We start from the raw sequence: 20,193 nt of genomic DNA on the forward strand, positions 1-20,193 counted from the left end.
TATATAGATAGATTCGGATGCTGCTATGCGTGGATCAGCATCAGCCCGACCGCTGCACAGACAGACAATGCAACAGACTCGTGCGCCACACCTCTTTTCTTCTCTTCTTTTCTTTCTTCTTCTTCTTCTTCAGCTTTCCTCCCTCTCATCTCTTTTATTTCGTTGCCAACAAGACATGCCTTTACTGAATATTATATATCCTGTCGTAAGCTCGCGAAAAATTTTATTCATATCTTGTGATAAACATTTTTTTAGTTATAAAATTATTAAAGCGACATTAAGTTATGTTCAGGCACTAGCTATTTTTTATCTTTCTACTTTTTTTTTTTTTTTTAAATTACTTACTCTTTTATCTTAGCCTGTTCAAATAAAACATACATCACTTTTGTTTTTTATTGTACGCAAAAAAAAAAATTAATTTGAATCAAAAAAATAATTTTGAAGAACTTCATCGTTTTGATTTGGGTGGAAAAATTATTAAACTAAAAAATTTTTGTCGATTTAAATAAATTTTACTTGATTTAAAAATTTTTTGTCTTGATTTGAGACAGTAAAAATTTTCAAAATTATTATTATTATTTGAGTTACATTTTATCGAAAAATCTAATTCAATATTGCAAAAGTTACTTATATTTATAAAAAATTTTTTTAAATTTATATTAAACAAAATTTTGCATAAATTAAAAAAGTTTTTTTAACTTTTTTGAGATCACCGAGCTCATATATATTAACTTGATATATTTTTGATTAGATTCACAACGTTCGACGCCATTTTCAAAGCCTGGAAAATGTAGCGAAATCACAAAAATTGTTTTTTTGAATAAATTCAAGTCATATATTAATAAACAGTCAATTTATAGTATTATAATATGAGACTTGATGATTAAAATCGATATTTAGAATTTTTTCAAACATAAAAAAAATGTGAATTTTTTATTAATGTATAATATATATATATATCGTAAACAACAATAAAAAAATCTAAATAAAGAAGAGTATAACTTTTTTTTTATATAAAATTCACACAAATTCATGTTAGTGCATATCAGGGCGAATGAAAATTTTTATGTTAAAAAAACACCAGGTATCTGGTTTGCGAATAAGAAAATTTTGGTTAAATGATTTTTTGATATTTTTAAGCATACTATACATAGATTGGGTACTTTTAAATAAATTTTAAAAATAATTGTGCTATCACAGGATCAATTACAAATAATTTAATGGACAAATGTGACGGAACAAATTTATAGAACCAAAAAACTATTCAAAACTCCTCCAAAAACTTGATATAAAAAATTGATTACTAAAAAATATATAAAACCAAAAGGCACTAATTCTTATCAAGATCTTTCTGATGATACCACACAGTAAAAAATTTTTCGTCATTGTGTAAAGTGTAAAAATGTTTGTGTAGAATTTAACATTTTAGTGTGTAGAATTTAACATTTTAGTGTGTAGAATTTAACATTTTAGTGTGTAGAATTTAACATTTTAGTGTGTAGAATTTAACATTTTAGTATGTTAATTAAACACAATAGAGTGTTGATTTAACACAAATTGTGTAAAAAAAGTCATCAACACAAATTTTTGTGTTAAATTTGACGAAAAATTTTTTACTGTGCAAATTTTACTATAACAATTTCTTTCAAAATAACAATATGTTCGTCACAAAATTTTCCTTACTCTTTCAATTATTTAAATCATAAATGACTTTTGCTGAAAAAATGTCAAACCTAATTTAAGATAAAGTTATACCCGTTACAAAATTCTTCTTAGTCTCTTAATTATATAAATTAATTTGTGACTTATAATCACATTCACTTGGGCAAAAAAAAAATAAATAAATAAATAAATTTTGTTTATCGAGAAATTTGAATCTATTTATAACTGCTTTAAAAAATTATCATAATAAATTAACTATTGCTGAAGAGCATATAAAATATTAAGAAGACACAAATTTAGGTCAAAACTTTTCTTATCATACTAAATTTAATTCAAAAAACTTTTTTTGTCATATAAATACAACGGAGAATTTATGTTCCTCATTCTTTTAATTATATAGACAATATATCTATTTTTTTTATACACTGAGTGATAAAATTTCTTTCGAAAAAAATAAGCAATATTGTTATAAAACATTAATTCGTTTAAAAATTTTATTTCTTCGCAGAAGAAATCAAAATTTTTCTCACAGTTACTTTCTTGTTGAAGAAAAGTTTTCTAGATTTTGAAAAAAAAACAATTTTAGATAGACAGCTTGCAAATTTTCTTTCAAAATTGTTTTTTTTCGATTCGAGAATTTGACTAATAAATAGAATTGTTTCAAATTTTCAACAAATTAATTTCTTTTTACACCATTGCCAATTTTTTTTCAAAAGAAATTTTCACTTTCAATGTAGAGTATAATTTAAAACTCTTTCAATATAAATTATTTTTGATAAAAAAAATTTTTAAGACCCTAAATTAATTATCAAACTTAACTGGTAGAGTTTGTACAAAAAATTAAATAAATAAACAAATGACGTTTACTGCAAAATTTGATCAAAATTAATCATAATAAATTAATTATTGCTGAAAAGCATATAAAATATTAAAAAGACATAAATTTAGGTCAAGACTTTTCCTATGATACTAAATTTAATTTAAAAAACTCTTTTTATCATATAACTACGCCGAAGACTAAATTTTCTTTATTATCTTAATTATATCGATCGTATAGTTTACACGTTACATTACACATAATTATAATAATTTATCCATTATTACAAAAAATTGTAGTTCACGTCTAGATTCTAAAAATGTGTCCACAGAAAGTTACTGTGTAATTGAAAATATTTTGATTTGAAAGTAAGGAATCAGATAAAATAGTGTAAATAATAAATACTCTAAAATAATATTTTAAATAATATATTTCTGTGTTTAGCTTTCGATATATTTCAGCCTACGGTTAAACATAAATAAAATTTAAACCGATCAATCAATTTCTTCTCCCTCTCTTTGCATACATAGACACACACATATACACACCCCTAGACGTATATGTATCACTTCACATGTACGTACAAAATGTTACTTAATATACGTTACTATACATGGTTTGTCGTTATACAGTTATACAAGCCAGTAATATTGAATTTATGAATGAACTCACCCGTCGGTGAAAGTCTCGCACAACGAATGGAGCAAGATAGACACCTATAGCATGTCGTAAGCCTAAGTTCTTGTATGGACTCTTCTATAATAATTTCACGCAAATTATAATTATAAGTAATAAAATAAAATATAACACTGATGGTACTCGAGAACTAGAACAACATTTTTATTAGAAAAATAAAACGAATGCTTAGATAAAAATTGGGAATGCCACTATTGTATCCTATTAGAGATTAAAAACTAGGAACTTGATTGAGTAATGTGGGAACTTAATTGGGTGTGACAAACTTGGTAGTAAGTATCTTCATTGAATTACATACATATGACTAAAAAGTCTTTATGCTGTATTATTTTTGAGTGTCTCATCATTAAATTAGCTTCAACCGTCTTGATTATTATATCAATTAATCGATTATTATATCAATTACACGGTTAGGTCATCCTGTTTGGGCATGAAAAAACAAATGAGGGAGCTAAATAACAAAATCATGCAATTACATACTTGAACTAGTGTCGAACCTTTCCATTCGGTCAGCAATAATTGAGTATTGCTACCTTTCTAAATATGAGAAAATTTTTTAAATTTTAGAAATTCAAAAAAATTCTACTTCTTTTTTTATCTTGATTGATAATTCAAAAGTTGAGTTTTTTTTGAAAGATTATTGGTATTACTTTAGAGTAAAGGCTTTAAATATTGACCAGCTTAGATAAAATAAACATGAATAAATTATTTGTAAATTTATTGTTAAAGTTTATGAGCTAAAATGAGTACTATGCTTTTTTTATAGTTTTAACTTACAAACTAAAATACTTGGTTTATAAAATACATAAAAATAAACATTAAATTGTAATATATAGTTAACTTTCCAGCCGATTCTTTCAAGTATTGACAATTACGCAGTAAATATTGACCGCTCATGTTCCAAATACTGACCAGTAGTATTATGCTTACTAGACTTATAAATAACTTTTATTTTTAATCTATAATAGTTTCAACATTAGGTAATCTATTCACTGACATGTTCATATTTTTAGTATTTTTGTTAGTTTTTCTGTATTCTGATACAATATTATCTTCAGTACTCATATTTAAATCAATCGCCGAAGTCATACTTATACTAGGTACATTCGATTATTTACAACACCAATTGTTGAACACATTATTATTACAATTATTAACATGGTTTGTTTAACAAAAATGATTGAAAATTAATCTTTAATATTCAATTGTTTTGACAAATACTTATGTATTGGATATAAAGTTGTTAATTTTATATAAATTGACCACAAATGTACTTACCAAACACGGCGAGGTTAAGTTGTAATGACTAATTTTCCAATTTTCTGAGATTTGTACACTTATTTTGAACTTCCCGCTAAGAAAATTGAAGATTTTCAAAAATCAGGAAGTTACCCTCGCGGATTTGACTCCATTCTGTAAACACTCGGGAAACAGAGTGGGAATGGGTTTATTCTGTAACCATGCTGATACCAGAGCGTTTCCAGAGTGTGTTTGTTACATTTGTCCATCGCGTTTCCAGACTGTAACCAAAGTGGATATATTCTGATACCAAAATGTATACTAAGTGAATTTATGCTGGAACTATAGTGGATATACAGAGTGTCCCAGAAGTAACGGACGCCATTGTAGCATCTAATGAACAAAATAATTCTGAGACGAAAAGTCCTTAGCCATTTTTTAATCAGACGCATAGATAATTAATTATTAATTAAAATAACGTCCTTTTATGCGTTAGAGAGAGAGCACTAGTGTCAAGTCAAGTGCGTTCCAACGAAGACGCTTGCACGTGTGAATGTGTAAGTAAATACGTGTGACTACGTTAGCTATAGAAACTAGTTAGTCATATAGTTAGTTGTGTCTTTGTTTGGCACATACTTTACTGGACATTGGCGCTCTCTCTCTAACAAATAAAGAGACGTTATTTTTAATTAATAATTAATTATATATGCGGTTAATTGAAAAATGGATAAGGACTTTTCGTCTCAGAATTATTTTTTTCATCAGATGCTACAATGGCGTCCGTGACTTTTGGGACACCCTGTATAATGAGAACAGAGTTTTTTCAGATTGAATACAAATTAAAACCATATTGTATTCAAAGTGGATGCATACTGAAATCAGAGTATAACTATAATGAATACATGTTGAAAACACAATGTTTCCAAAATGAGTACATGTTGAAAACAGAGCGTTTTCAAAGTGAACACATGCTGAAAATAGAGTGTTTACAGAGTAAATACATACTGTAACCTATAAGTTTTCAGAGTGGAGGCATACCAAAACCGTAGGATCTCAAAACGTCGAGATCTGATGAAAATTCGATTTTCGAAAAACGGGATAAAACCAATAACTTCCCGATTTTTTAAAATTTTCAATTTTCGTAGCAGGAAGTTAAAAAAGTAGTTTGTTGGCAACTTTTCGCCAAAATGGTCCGATTTTTTATTTTTTTTTTTTTTTTAATACTCAGAAAAATATTCTGAACATATGTGTGTAAGTGGGAAGTGTTGTTTTTTTTTGTATAAAAAATAGCGTTTTAGCGTTGAGTTTTAATCAAACTATCTCAGAAACTACGCAAAAGTAGTCGAGACATGCTGCGTATGAAGTTTAGAGAATGAAATTGTTATGTCCAAGGGCGTTTTTTGAGCGGTAGCGTAAACGGTGGAGGTTTGGACTAACAGTTTAAAGAATACGCAACGAAGGTTTTAATTCCGTTGTTTTAATTATTTTTGTGGGACGTTTTCGATGTACGAATTTACCACGCCTTCGTTTGAGACTGTACACGGATTTCTATTAGGAGTAGATGTACTTACTCTTTGCAGGATTTTTGTTGTTACCGGATCCGTGATCCCGGGGCCGCTGTTAGCGCCTTTTCCTTGAATTGGCCCTCTGGTTGGTCCTTGCAGCGGATGGAGTTGGATGGATTTGGGGCTGCTTACTTTAAGGGCTTCTTATTTTTAAGAAATGAATTAACTCGAAACTGATTTCACTTCTTTTGATATTTATTTTTATAACCACAAAACTTACACTTTCACAATTTTAATTTTTAACGTAATTTATTTTAATGAATTTTATTGATTTGGTTGAGCTAACGTCCTCCAGTCCCCCGTAGGGTAAAGTGCGCAAATTTAGCTATAAAAGATCTTAAGTTACTTATTGACCGAACTCTCGCCTAAGTGCAGGGCAAATTAGAACTTTGAGGGTCCGGTTCTCTAGATTTTCTTATTGATCAAAATCTCGCCTAAGTGCAGGGCAAATTAGAACTTTGAGATTTTGACTCTCTAAATTTTCATCTACTGACCGAGCTCTCGCCTAAGTGCAGGGCAAATTAGAACTTTGAGAATCCCGACTCGTAGATATTAATAACTAATACGTGGCCTGCCGGTTGAACCGTGTCTGAACTCGTCTTAAGTGCAGCGCAAATTAAGATAAGGGACTTTTACAAGGCACGGGCCTGTCAAGTTAAACGCGGAAGTCGAATTAACTAACTAAGACATGGATTTGGCTGTTGATCGCCTTTTTAAAAGCTCGCGGTGCTGAGATTGCAGAAGTCCCCGCTAGTCAACCAGCAGTCACGTAGCTTACATTTTATTGTGGCTTTCGCGCATGGAGAAGTCTTCCATCTGCGCGGGTGATTTAAATTAAGAAAAATGAGAAGAGAGAAAAAAAATTTGCGGGTGGACATAACAAAATAAGGAAAAAAAATGAGCTAAACCCGATGTCTCTACGACCAATAGTTTACGAGATATTAATTTTTTGATGAAAAAAAAAAACGCAGTTCCGCTCAAGCGCTTGTAAACAAATAACAGTAACTCCGCGAAAAGTCATTCGATTTACTTTTTTTTTTAAATTATAGCTATTGTTGTCTTCTATGAGCGAAAAAATCAGCTAAGCTCAAAAAAATTTTTTTGAATTTATTTGAATTATTTTCAGTTTTTCGAATTTCTGCACTAGAAAATAGTTAAAATTAGAAAAAAAATATTTTTTTTTCCTATAAAAATTTTTCTGGCAATAAAAAATCGATATAAAAAAAAAATTTAAAAACAAAATTTTTTTTATGCAAATATACAGTTAACAAGTTTAAAAAAATATAATCTCTGCGGGGATTCGATGTCCGGATCCGAGGAAGTGCGCGTGCGCCATTCTCCTCAAACCGTTGTCGGAGAATGATGGGGGAAATAATAATAATGTGAGCCAAATAATAACAATAGTAAGCGGCCGCTCAGATACTCGGAGTAATTTGTTTTTTCATCTTTTTTGTAATTTTTTCTGAGACCGCAACGCCCGGGTTCCGAACCTAGTCCTAACGCTCGCCAGTCCTATACACTATCCGCAATGCTACGCAACCGATTTATATCTGAAGACTTGAGTGAGTTCATATAAACTATACAGTCTAGTTGAAAAGTGAGTTTTCTGCGAAAAATCGTTACAATGCTCTTAAAAATATGGCGATTGGTGCGTTAGATTCAGAATTTAATTCTGAGAAAGTGGTAATTTTTTTTTTTTTTTTTTTTATTTAGAGTCGGTTTTAACTGCTGTGGTCATATCGCCGACTTTAACTGTTGGGAGTGGTATGTTGGGGTCTTTTTGGGTTGTGTAAATCTTAACCTATGCGGCAAGGGCCGAATATCAACCAAGTTGGTTTCTAAGACCAGCTTGGGATTCGTACCCACGTCTGGTCGGTAAGTTAGTCCGAGTTCTCTATAGGCCATGCGCCTTAGACGACTCGGCTAACATCACCGGTTGGTAATTTTTAATTTATCCGCCATTAAAAATTTTATTTGTTATAAACAAAAAACGAAGAGAAAAAAAGGGAGTCTTCGTTTTGTAGCTATAACTTCAAAAATATTGAAGTTATCTGAAATTTGAAAAAAGATCCTAAAAGAGTAGAAAGTCTCGAAATCTTCTATAGAGTCTACTCTATGATTTCCATCAGTTTTTTTTCTTAATCTCCAGTGGACACCGAGGAATGATATCTGAAACGTCAAATTTTTATCAATTTAGTCAAAAAACGACTTTTATGGGGCTGTTACTTGTGTCCATGGGGTGGATCGATCGATTATAGGTCTGGAAATCTTCTGTAGAGTCTCCTTTACGACTCTCATGAGTTTCTTTTCTTAGTCTATAGTCCACACCGAGCTTCTAATTTTTTCTCGTCTTTGTATTTTTTTTGCTTGTCGTTTGTCGATAGAGTCCATGGGATGCGTGCGCGCGACAGAAAGGTCCAACCGCTACTCGTCGTTTTTTGCGATATCTCCGAAAATATTCATTTTATCAAAAAACTAATAAGAACATTTTTTATCGGTTTTTTAATTTTAAACATTTTTTTTCATAAACTTCCCCTTCAAATCAACCATTCCTGAGTTATAGTGGTTTAAACAATTAAATTGTAATTAACAATTGTTTACACCATTTGTCAACAAATTAAATACGATATTCGTAATCCTTGACCTAAGACACATAAGAATTCTTTAGATTTTTCCATGGACATTAATTAATTGTTAATTAATTATTTGTTTAAACAGATAGAAAAAATTTTTCAAAAAAAAGTTCTTTACACGATAGGATATCTTTACGATTCATGAAAATTGGAATCGATTAATACCTATATCATGAAAACAAATTTTTATATTGTTTTCACCCCGTTTTGCAAAAATCGAGTTTTCATCAGATCTCGACGTTTTAAGCTGACTACCCTCGCGATGATGTCACTATGTCTGTATGTATGTGTGTGTGTGTGTGTGTGTGTGTGTTTTTTTTTTTTTTTTTTTTTATCTTAGGGGGGGGAATCCTTTTTACGGATTCCAGGCATAGCTGTTCAGCCTGGATATGTGGCGACTCGACGCAGCGTCATACTAAAACTCGACGCTAACGCCCCTACCCACTAAACCCTAAACCCCTTTTCTTCTTTCCTCTAATCCCTCATGGAAACCACCGTCAGGCATTACTTCGTGAGGGGAGGATCTAGCTACTGCTATTCCTTCTGGTGGCTAAGGTGTTATTTTTCCTTCCTTCTAGTTTCTGTCATTTGCCCTTTTTCTTTCAATGGAACGCAGCTCTGTAAGCACTTCGGTGGTAAACGTGCTTGTGGCGTTCCAGGCAGCTTCGGATGACAGCATTTCTTCTACTATTGACTCTGGTGTGATTTTCTTGTTCAGGATCTTCTCTAACTCATCACGCTGTGGGTTAAAACGAGGGCACTCAAAGAAAACGTGCTCCGCATTTTCAGCAACTCTTGGGCAAGACGGACACTCTGGGGAATTATCGTGCTTAAAGCGATAAAGGTACTCCCGGAAACAGCCGTGTCCTGACAACATCTGGGTCAGATAGTAGTTGGCCTCGCCGTGATTCCGGTTAAGCCAAACGTCAATCCTTGGTATGAGACGGTGTGTCCATCTCCCTGTTGTCGCGGCGTCCCACTGCGATTGCCATCGTGCGATGCTGTTCTGCCGTTCTTTAGCTCTGAGTTCCTCGGCACTTTGTGCGGTTGTCCTCTTTCGTTGGTAAAGGTTACGTCTTTCCTCAGCTAGGACTCTGAGCGGCAAAATTCCGGAAATGACACACACTGCTTCCTCTGATATTATTCGAAAGGCGCTGGCTACTCTTAGCGCGCTCAGTCGGTAAACTGGACATGCTTTCCTCCATGATTCTTGGATCTCAAGTGCGTCGGCCCAAATGGATATACCATATGTGAGGACCGATGTAACTACTGATGATAGCAATGACCTCCTTGTCTGCTTCGGGCCACCGATGTTGGGCATCAATCGTACTAGGTTGGCTACTACTGCTGATGCTTTGGTGGTCACGTGTTCAACTTGTTGTTTAAAGTTAAGTCGGGCATCGAGCATCACTCCCAGGTATCGAATGAATGGTTGGGATGTGATTTCTTGGTCTCCGACGTTTAGATTGATCGTTTCCACCACTTTTCTGCTAGTGATAAGTACAGCCTCGGTCTTCTGTTTAGCCAGTTGTAAATTTACTGTGTCCATCCACTGGTTAATTCGCTCAAAGGTGATAGCGAACATATGTTTTATCTCATCAAGATGCTTGGCGACTATTACTACGGCTACGTCGTCCGCGTACGCTACCAGTTTGACGTTTCTTGGTAGTTTCAGTCTCAGCAATCCGTTGTACATGACATTCCAGAGAAGTGGACCGAGAACAGAACCCTGCGGTACACCTCCAGTAACATCATACTCCTTTGGACCATTCTTCGTGTCATATCTCAGGACTCTATCTGTAAAGTAGCTAGCGACTATCCTTCGTAGGTATCCTGGTACGTTCATCTCTTGAAGGGCTTGCATAATGCAATCCCAGTTGGCGGAGTTAAAGGCATTTTTTATGTCTAAAGTTGCCACCAGGCAATATTTCTTCGTTCCCCCCTTCCATCTGGTACCGGCGATTGCGTCTTTGGCTATACCGACAACCAGGTTGATCGCGTCCAGGGTTGATCGTCCTTTCCGAAATCCGTACTGATTGTCTGCCAAGAGTGGATCGACAACTGCTTCTATCCTTTGGTGGATTATACGTTCTAGTATCTTACCGGCTGTATCCAGCATGCAGAGTGGACGATAAGATGACGGTTCTTCCGGTGGCTTTTTCCCTTTAGGAAGTAGTACCAGCCGTTGTTGTTTCCACTTCCGAGGAAAAATCCCTTCCTTCAAGCAGATGTTGTAGACGTCGAGGAATAACGCTGGCGCTGCTTTAATAGATGTTTTCAAGGCAATATTAGGGATTTCGTCCAATCCCGGTGCTTTATTATTCCCGACGCGGTTACAAGCTTCCATCAGTTCTTCTTTCGTGACAGGTGGAGTATCATTCAGTTCGTCCTGTATCAACAGATAGTTGAAAACGCGCTGTCGTGGAAACAGCGCAGTCACGATCTTCTGTAAGAGTTGAGGACACGTAGGAGACGGCATTGGCTGATATTTCAGGTGTGCCATGACTACCTTGTAAGGTCTACCCCACAAGTCTTTGTCCACCTCGTTGATTAGCTCTTTCCAGCAGTTCTTCTTGCTATCCTTGATGGCTTTGTTTAAATGTCGACGAGCTTTCTTGTATTCTGCGACTAGTTCCGCTGAGTCAGGCCGCCGATAACCACGCTGAGATATTCTTCTTTTCTTGAGACACTCTTTCCGTAGGAAGCTGATGTGTTCGTTCCACCAGTGCACCGAAGGTCTTTGGTTCATGCTCCGTTTACGGGGCATGCAGGTGTCGCAAGCCTGGGTCACTCTCTTCATCAAGTCCTTGGTCATTTCTTCTGCAGATCCAGTAGTAAGCGGTTCACTATTTAGGGCAGCTACTAGAGCACCTGGGTCAAAGGATTTCACCTTCCACCCAACGATGTCAAGTTTCTTAGCCGGTCTTCTAGGATTCTGGTCCTTTGATACTTCCCAGAGAATCGCATTGTGATCGCTGGCCGTGTAGATCTCCATCACCTTCCAGTCGTAGTTTCCTTTGATGAGGCTGCTGCTGACAAAAGTAAGATCCACAATAGAACTTGCGTCTCCTTTAGTGTACGTCGGCGCATCGCCGCTGTTTAACAATACTACATCTAACGTAGAAAAAGCTTCCAGTAGTTCTTTACCTCGAGCGTTGGTGTGTTTGCTGCCCCATTCCACTGCCCAGGCGTTGAAGTCTCTAGCTATTGCCACTGGGTAGTACTGCTTCGCGTCCTCCGTCAGTCGATCCAGAAAGTCCATGAATTCAACAATAGTGAGGCTAGGTGGTGCGTAGCAGCTGTAAAAGCGGATGCCATCTACCGATGCTGCTACAAAGCCGGCGCTGCCATTGTTAACGACACTCTGGAAGGGGAGCTTGCGACAGGACCATATGACAGCTTTTTTGGTGCAGTCAGTTTCCCATGGTTGGCCGCCGAGGTGTTTATACGGTTCCGATATAAGCACAAGGTCAAGCTTCTGTTCACGTACTGTCTGCATGAGCAAATCATGTGCCGCTTCACAGTGGTTGATGTTTAGCTGCAGTATTCTCATTTTCGTTTATCAGTTATCTTCTTGAGTGCCTCTTGGTATACTGGGCATCTGCTTGTGCCGGCATGATGGGCGTTATTCTCTGTACCGGATTGATCCGCACACAGTGCGCATTTAGCAGGCTTATTACATTCGGCGATTTTGTGTCCCTCTTCTTCACATTTAATGCAAAGTTTGGAGCGGTCGACTTCACTTGTGCACTGAACCGCACGGTGTCCAAAATGCCAGCATTTATAACATCGGACTGGTCTTAGTACTGTTCTAATACGACAATTGGTCCAGCCGATCCTAATCTTACCGTGTTCTCCTACCACTTTCTGCGCTACCGTTGCTGCCAGAGTCACCGACGCAATTTGTGTTCTGCTACGTAAGACCTTACGAATTTTAATGGCCTCTACTGTTATACCACAATCGTTTCCAGCTGCCTCTTGTAAAGCTGTTAGAATGTCATCTTTAGTTGTAGTATCGTCAATATCGCGAATTTCCAGGTCTTCTTCAGGTCCTGTACTAATGACATTTGCGTCCTCCTTAAGTTGTGTGTGTGTGTGTGTGTGTGTGTGTGTGTGTGTGTGTGTGTGTGTGTGTGTGTGTGTGTGTGTGTGTGTGTGTGTGTGTGTGTGTGTGTGTGAGACGGAGTGGTAATGACCGTAAGATGGACGGTGTGGCTTAATGTATATAGAATAAGCGAAAGGAAATTTAGTATAGACCAGATAGCTCAAATGGTAGAGTAGCCGACATGTCTTCGGAAGGTTCTGGGTACAAATCCCAGTCCGAGCTATCTAATAATTTTTTCTCGCATATTCTATAAACTCACATTAAGATGATCCTCTCCACATTCCTTTCTCTCCCGTTCCTAGTTATGACAACCCGCTCCACTCCGTACGATGCGCTGGTAAATCAAAAAGTATGAGTAATTTACAGGAAATGAACAAAAGTGAAAACGGGTTTCATGCCTAACAAGCAGCGATTGAAGCAAGCGCTGAAATGAAGGGAACGCAAGCGCTGGAGCGCCTCGAAAAGCTGACCATTGAGCTGCAAGAGTTTGTCCAAACAAAGGTCAATATCCACAAGGAGATAAAGACCAAGACAACCGGTGTAGTCAATGCTCTTGGAAGATTCAAGAAACTGGACGAGGAGTGGCAGTCATCACGACGACGCATTCAAAGTGAAGTTGAGACTGAAAAAGCAATGGACACTGGAGCCGATGGTGACGGCGAATCTGCTGCTGAGGACAAAGGTGAAACTGACACAAGGCCTGGAAAGAGAAAGGACCGAAATTCGCCAGAGCCAACCGACAAAGTCACAAAGAAGAAGGACTTGAAAAAAAGCCCTCCGCAACGAGTAGCAGAGCAGAGTGACGAACCTAAGAAGGCGTCTGATTGGGAAAAAGTACAGTCTAAGAAGAAGAAGAGGAAGCTAGCTAGAGAGCCAGCAGCTGCAGCATAAAAGTTACTGGAAGGAAACTGCAAAATAAGGATCAGCTGGGTCAATTGCCGAATGAGAGCAACGAAGAGATCTATACAATGCTTCAAATGCTGGCACTTTGGGCACTTCGGATCTCAGTGCAAAAACGAAGTCGACCGGTCTAAGCACTGCATAAGGTGCGGAAAAGAAGGACACAAAATTGCTGATTGTAAAAATCCAGCTAAATGTACACTGTGCGTTGAACGGCACGGCGTAGAAAAGGTGGCTCACCATGCAGGCACGAACAAATGCCCCGTCTTCCAAGAAGCGCTCCAGAAGATGACAAAGCCAAGAACATGAAGATATTGCAGCTCAACCTCAATCATTGTGAGGCTGCGCATGACCTGCTCATGCAAACTGTGCGCGAATTAGAGGCAGACGTAGTACTTATAAGTGAGCCTTATAGACACCTGAGTAACCAACCCTGGGAATCCGACAGCACTAACAAAGCCGTCATCAAGTCGGCTTCGTAGCAGCATGGGTAGATGGCCTCCGCTTCTACAGTTGCTATGCACCACCTAGTCTCTCTAATGAACAGTTTGAAGACTTCCTTGACCTTCCTGAAGAGTTCACTTATACACGTGAAAAAGCACTTCTCGAGGCAATGGCCACACTGGACGTGATCCTTCTTAACACCGGTGACACGCCAACGTATACTAAGGGAGAGGCAAACTCAATTGTCGACCTTACATTTGTCAGCAGTTGCTTAGCTCGAAGAGGTTTTTCTTGGAAAGTATTGAACATCTACACAGCCATTGACCATAATGCGATACTATGGAAAATATCAACTGGCCAGAATCTAACAAGGGTCAACAGGAACGCCAGCGCGATTGGGTGGAGAGTTAAATCTCTTGACCTCACTGCTTTAGTAGAAGCCCTAGAGTGCGATCCGATCATCGTAGAAACTGCTGAAGAGACGACCAAGGACCTAATGAGAAGATTCACCCAGGCTTGCGACGCCAGTATGTCTCAGAAACGTGGCATGAATACAAGATCTTCGGTGCACTGGTGGAACGATCACATTAGCATTCTACGTTCAAAGTGTCTCAAAAAAAGAAGAAAGTCTCAGCGTGGCTACAGACGACCTAACTCCGCAGAGCTGCTGGCAGAGTGTAAAAAGGCCCGTCGAGAACTAAACAGAGCCATTAAAGAAAGCAAAAGACGCTGATGGAAGGAACTGGTCGCAGAAGTAGAGAAAGATCCATGGGGCAGACCGTATAAGGTGGTTATGACCCACCTGAAATGCCAGCCAATGCCATCACCTACGTGTCCCAAGCTCCTAGAGAAGATTGTTACTGCGCTGTTTCCCCAACAGCCGGTATTCACCTACAAGTTGGAGTAGCTCAACCCTGAAGACATCCCAACTATCACGTTGGACGAGTTGATAGAGGCAGGCAATCGAGTAGGGAATAATAAGGCGCCGGGATTGGACGGAATCCCTAATATTGCCCTGAAATCAATCCTTAGGGCAGCACCGGCATTATTCCTGGACGTTTACGATACATGCCTGAAGGAAGGGACTTTTCCCCAGAAGTGGAAACAGCAACGGCTAGTGCTACTTCCGAAAGGGAAAAAGCCGCCGGAAGAACCGTCATCATACCAACCACTCTGCATGGTAGACACGGCCAGCAAGATATTCGAGCGCATAATTCATCAGAGAATAGAGGCTGTAGTCGATCCACTCCTGGCAGAGAACCAGTGTGGTTTCCGAAAAGGACGGTCAACTCTGGATGCGATCAAATTGGTTGTTGATACAGCCAAGGATGCAATCGCCGGAACGAGATGGAAAGGTGGAAAGAAGAAATACTGCTTGGTGGCTGCTTTGGACATCAAGAATGCCTTCAACTTCGCTAAATGGGACTGCGTTATGCGGGCTCTAGAAGAAAAAAACGTACCAGGATACCTTCGCAGAATGGTAGCGAGCTACTTCACAAATAGGGTTCTGAAATATGACACGAAAAACGGTACGAAAGAGTACGAAATCACCGGAGGAGTGCCACAGGGATCAGTTTTAGGTCCTCTGCTATGGAACATCATGTATTATGGCCTCCTGAGAATAGCATTGCCTACGGGAGTCAAACTTGTAGCATATGCGGATGACGTAGCTGTCGTGATCGTCGCAAAGCACTTCGAAGAGATAGAAATGGCATTTGATATTACATTTAGACGAGTCAATTTGTGGATGGACATGGTGAACTTGCAACTAGCCAAGCATAAAACCGAGGCAGTGCTCATCACCAATAGAAAAACGGTAGAAACTATCAAGTTGAGAGTCGGAGAACAAGAAATCACATCACAACCATTTATCCGTTATCTGGGAGTGATGCTGGATGCCCGACTCAACTTCAAGCAGCAGGTGGAACACGTCAGTGCCAAAGCGTCAGTAGTGAGGGCTAGTCTCGCACGGCTGATGCCTAACATTGGAGGCCCAATGCAGAGCAGGAGGCTACTATTGTCATCAGTGGTCACATCAGTGCTCACTTACGGAATATACATTTGGGCTGATGCACTGGAAACCCAAGAATCATGGAGAAAAGCTGGACCAATGTATCGACTGAGTGCCCTACGAGTAGCTAGTGCCTTCCGTACTATATCAGAAGAAGCAGTGTGCGTCATTGCCGGAACCCTACCTCTTAGAGTTTTAGCAGAGGAAAGACGAGCCCTTTACCAACGAAAAAGGTCAACTGCACTGAGCCCTGAAGAACTTAGAATTGAAGAACAGCAGAACAGCATAGGCCGATGGTAACTACAATGGGATGCTGCAGAGAAGGGTAGGTGGACGCACCGCCTCATACCTCGGATCGACATTTGGCTTAACCGGAATCACGGCGAGGTCAATTACTATCTTACGCAGATGTTGTCGGGACACGGGTGTTTTCGAGAGTATCTACACCGCTTTAAGCACGATGACTCTTCGGAGTGCCCATCCTGCCCAGGAGTTGCTGAAGATGCGGAGCACGTCTTCTTTGTATGTCCTCGTTTCGATCCACAGCGTGAAGAGTTGGAGAGGATTCTGAACCAGAGAATGCAACCAGATTCACTAGTGGAAGCAATGTTGTCATCAGAAGCTGCCTGGAACGCTACCAACACATTTGCAACAGAAGTCCTCAAAGACTTGCGTTCCATCGAAAGAAGAAGAGCAAATATCAGAAGATAGAAGGAAGGTAGTTAACACCTTAGCCACCAGAAGGAAGAGCAGTAGCTAGTTCCTCCCCTCACGAAGTAATTCCTGACGGCGGTTCCCATGAGGGATTAGGAAAGAAGAAAAGGGGTTTAGGGTTTAGTGAGTAGGGGCGTTAGCGTCGAGTTTTAGTATGACGCTGCATCGAGTCTTCACATATTCAGGCAAAACAGCTATGCCTGGAATCCGCAAAAAGGATTCCCCCCTCTGAAAAAAAAAAAAAAAAAAAAAAAAACACACACACACACACACACACATACAGCCGCACAGACACCATCGCGAGAATAGTCAGGGAAGCTGCCTGTGACCTTAAAACGTCGAGATCTGATGAAAACTCAATCTTCGCAAAATAGGATAAAACCAATAACTTCCTGATTTTTGAAAGTTTTCTTAGCGGGAAGTTAAAAATTACGTCGATCACCGTCAAGCTGGTCAAAATCGGTCAATTCGTTCAAGAGTTATTGCGGTTTGAAAATTCAAAAAATATTGTTCTATGAAACTTCTATCAGACTTTTGAGCTCGAAGAGTTCAAAAGCATAGAAAAGCTCTCTTTAAGGTCGGAGAGCTCAAAATAACACATAAATTGTATTTTTGAACTCGGAGAGCTCAAAAACATCATTAGTGCAATTTTAAGCACCTAGGTATGGAAGTAGCGAGAAGTTGCAGGGATGGCCTTCAGGGTCTGACGTTTATCTAATTTTTCATTAATAAATATTCTCATATGCTCGAAAACCATACTGATTGTTATTAAATATATTCTAGATGTTATTTTCTCTCGTTGTTTTAATTTTTATAAGAATCTGAACGTCCAGTTTTGGAAATAAAATAAAGTCTTTGATTTTCCATAAGGATCAATGGTAAAGGCGAAAATATGTAAATATTAATATCTTTTTTTCAGGACTCGCCAGGTTTCCAAAAATTTTACTGTTTAATTATGATATTATAAAGTACCAAAAAAAAAGTATAAATAAAACGTATGGAAGTCAAATGTTAATTTTAGTTATTTTTTTATTTGGTTTATATATGGATATATTTATACATATATATAGTTTTACACTTTAAATGACATCAAAGATATAATCATTCCTTTAATAGCATTTTCCTTGCCAGGTTTGAGTCAAGTCTATGTATGGGAAACCATTTCTTCTCAAGGCATTTTGAACTACGTTCTTTACCGAAAATCTTGGAAATTGGTCTCGTGTCTTGACCCAAATTGCGGGAATACTACAAAAATTATTCACCGGGCATTAAAAATTAGCGTTGAAAAATCCTGATAGATTTATCTTTCTTTTGGCTATAAAAACTTACCCGTTGTATCCATCGTTGACACATGCGTAATATATGACGTAGCTATAATAATCTGTATCAAGAATGTAGTGCTTGACCGTCACGTTTTCGATAACTGGTACTACGATGGTCATGTTGTATTGATTACGGTTAAATTCAAGATCAGCAACAACTTCTGAAAAACGGCCCAGGCTGAGCCACAAAATTTATGTTAGTAAAATCTGTCATTAAATAAGAAATGAATAATAGATTATAGAAAGCCATGTTCATACTATGGTGAATAGGCAGACAAAACAACTCATGCTTTATTTCCGTCAGGCCGGCCCCAGAAATCTCATTTGCAAGTTTCACCATCTTGTCGAAGACCAGTGTTGCTGCTAATCAATTGTAAAAACCATTTGCCAGACAACTAAAGAAAGAAATTATTCTTAGGACTAAAATTGATTTCCCACAAACTATTTTTAATGCAGTTTATGAATTTTAATAAATCAATTAATTTAAAGCGATAAACTTACTCGATTTAAGTCGACGTTGAAAGGACGGACTTAAGGACAAGAAGAAGATTCAGTGCTTCCATATTGAGTGGCTCTATCTGGAGTGATTTGATTTTGAGCTGAAGCTCCGAGCCCAGCAATGGTACAAAAAGCTATCAAATAGTACAACATTCTGTACAGGATTATTTTTTAGCGTCTTCTGAACAAGGTACTCATGTCAGATGATGTATTAACTGCTCGTGGGAGTCGCTTTATATTCAGTTGCTGTGGGTCATTGGTTATAACAAATAGATCAGTAATTAATATTTGACTTGTTTATTCATGTGTTATTTGATGTTCAATTGCGGTTAAAAAAATATTACAGTAATCAGCCGGACTCTTAATTCTAAATTTAAACTTGTATCAATATTGTAATCTGTACCGATTGCAAAAAATCAAATTTTTTATCAAAAAATTCATAAAAATCAGAATTATAATTTTTGATTATCATAATGTAAATATTTTACAACTTGATAAATTATTTTTTATGTTCGCTTTGCTTATCAAAATTTATATCAAAATGTTTTGGTTCAACAATTTGCTTTCGTATTACATAACATTTTATAGGAATTGCTTATATAAAAATGGGGATTTTTCTTTGTTGACATTAGAATACTTCCCACAAAAACATAGGAAAAATATCTATATAAAACATGGGTTAATATACCTATAGGTATATAATATATATATATTAACATATAAATAATTCTTATGATATACATATAGTAATTATTTTCACGAAAAACTGATCAATAAAGTACTTCATATGTACTTTTGTTAGATTTCATTGATTTTCTTTCTTTTTCACAACCTACTTTAATTTTTAGAATAATTTTAAAAATCATATTCTTATAATAAGCTTATTGTCAATATGTATGATATACACAGATAGGACATCTTGTCGTCAGGAAAATTCACGTTATAGATTCTATAAAAGCATATCCCACATAGCAAAGAACAACGGGCCCAGGCTTGGCCTAACTCTGTTAAACTCTGGCCCAAGCTTGTAAGCCAGAGTTGGCCCAGCCTTGGTGGAAGTCTGGAATGATAACATGGGGCACAGTTGGTTGCCATGACTGGGCAAAGCTTGGTTGCCATGGCTGGGCCAAGCTTAGTTGCCAGGGTTCAGCCATAGGTAATTTTCAAAAATTTTTTAAATTTTATTTCTGATGTAGAGCTAACGCATATTCAGACCGCTTAACTCTTAATTTAAACCTAATTTTCGCAAATTAAAGAAATAAAGTGAAATCCGCAACCGTCCTAACCGAGATTCGAACCAGAGCCGCGCGCCTGCCAGACCGATAACTAATCCCTACACCGTACGACCGATATGCTGAATCTCATGATTCTCATAAACTAAATCTATAAGGTGACGAAGTGTGACAGTTTATTATTTATATAATTTATGATATTTAATATTGTGTTTTGATGAAAATTAACTATTTTTTACAAATGTTTATCAGGTAAAAAAATGCAAGAGTCAAGTTCTTATATTACTTTAGATTTTGTAAATCGTTCTGTACATTTTTAATATTTTATTATAAACTTTAAAGTTTAAAATTATCA

At 37.2% G+C, this 20,193-nt stretch overlaps 2 long non-coding RNA genes across 2 annotated transcripts; one reads left to right on the forward strand and one right to left on the reverse strand.

Moving 5' to 3' along the window:
- The first annotated feature begins 11,298 nt into the window (after window positions 1-11,298).
- Window positions 11,299-18,878, forward strand: LOC123271383. Its single transcript, XR_006510855.1, has 4 exons — window positions 11,299-11,309; window positions 16,200-16,202; window positions 16,529-16,545; window positions 18,678-18,878. It is a non-coding gene; the product is annotated as an uncharacterized LOC123271383 (long non-coding RNA).
- LOC123271769 lies at window positions 17,798-18,267 on the reverse strand. The gene is made up of 2 exons (XR_006510952.1): window positions 18,116-18,267; window positions 17,798-18,031 (listed from the first exon to the last, which is right to left on the reverse strand). It is a non-coding gene; the product is annotated as an uncharacterized LOC123271769 (long non-coding RNA).
- Window positions 18,879-20,193: the final 1,315 nt, after the last annotated feature.

The sequence above is a fragment of the Cotesia glomerata genome, linkage group LG9 (assembly GCF_020080835.1).
Source record: "Cotesia glomerata isolate CgM1 linkage group LG9, MPM_Cglom_v2.3, whole genome shotgun sequence".
Taxonomy (NCBI): Eukaryota; Metazoa; Arthropoda; class Insecta; order Hymenoptera; family Braconidae; genus Cotesia; species Cotesia glomerata.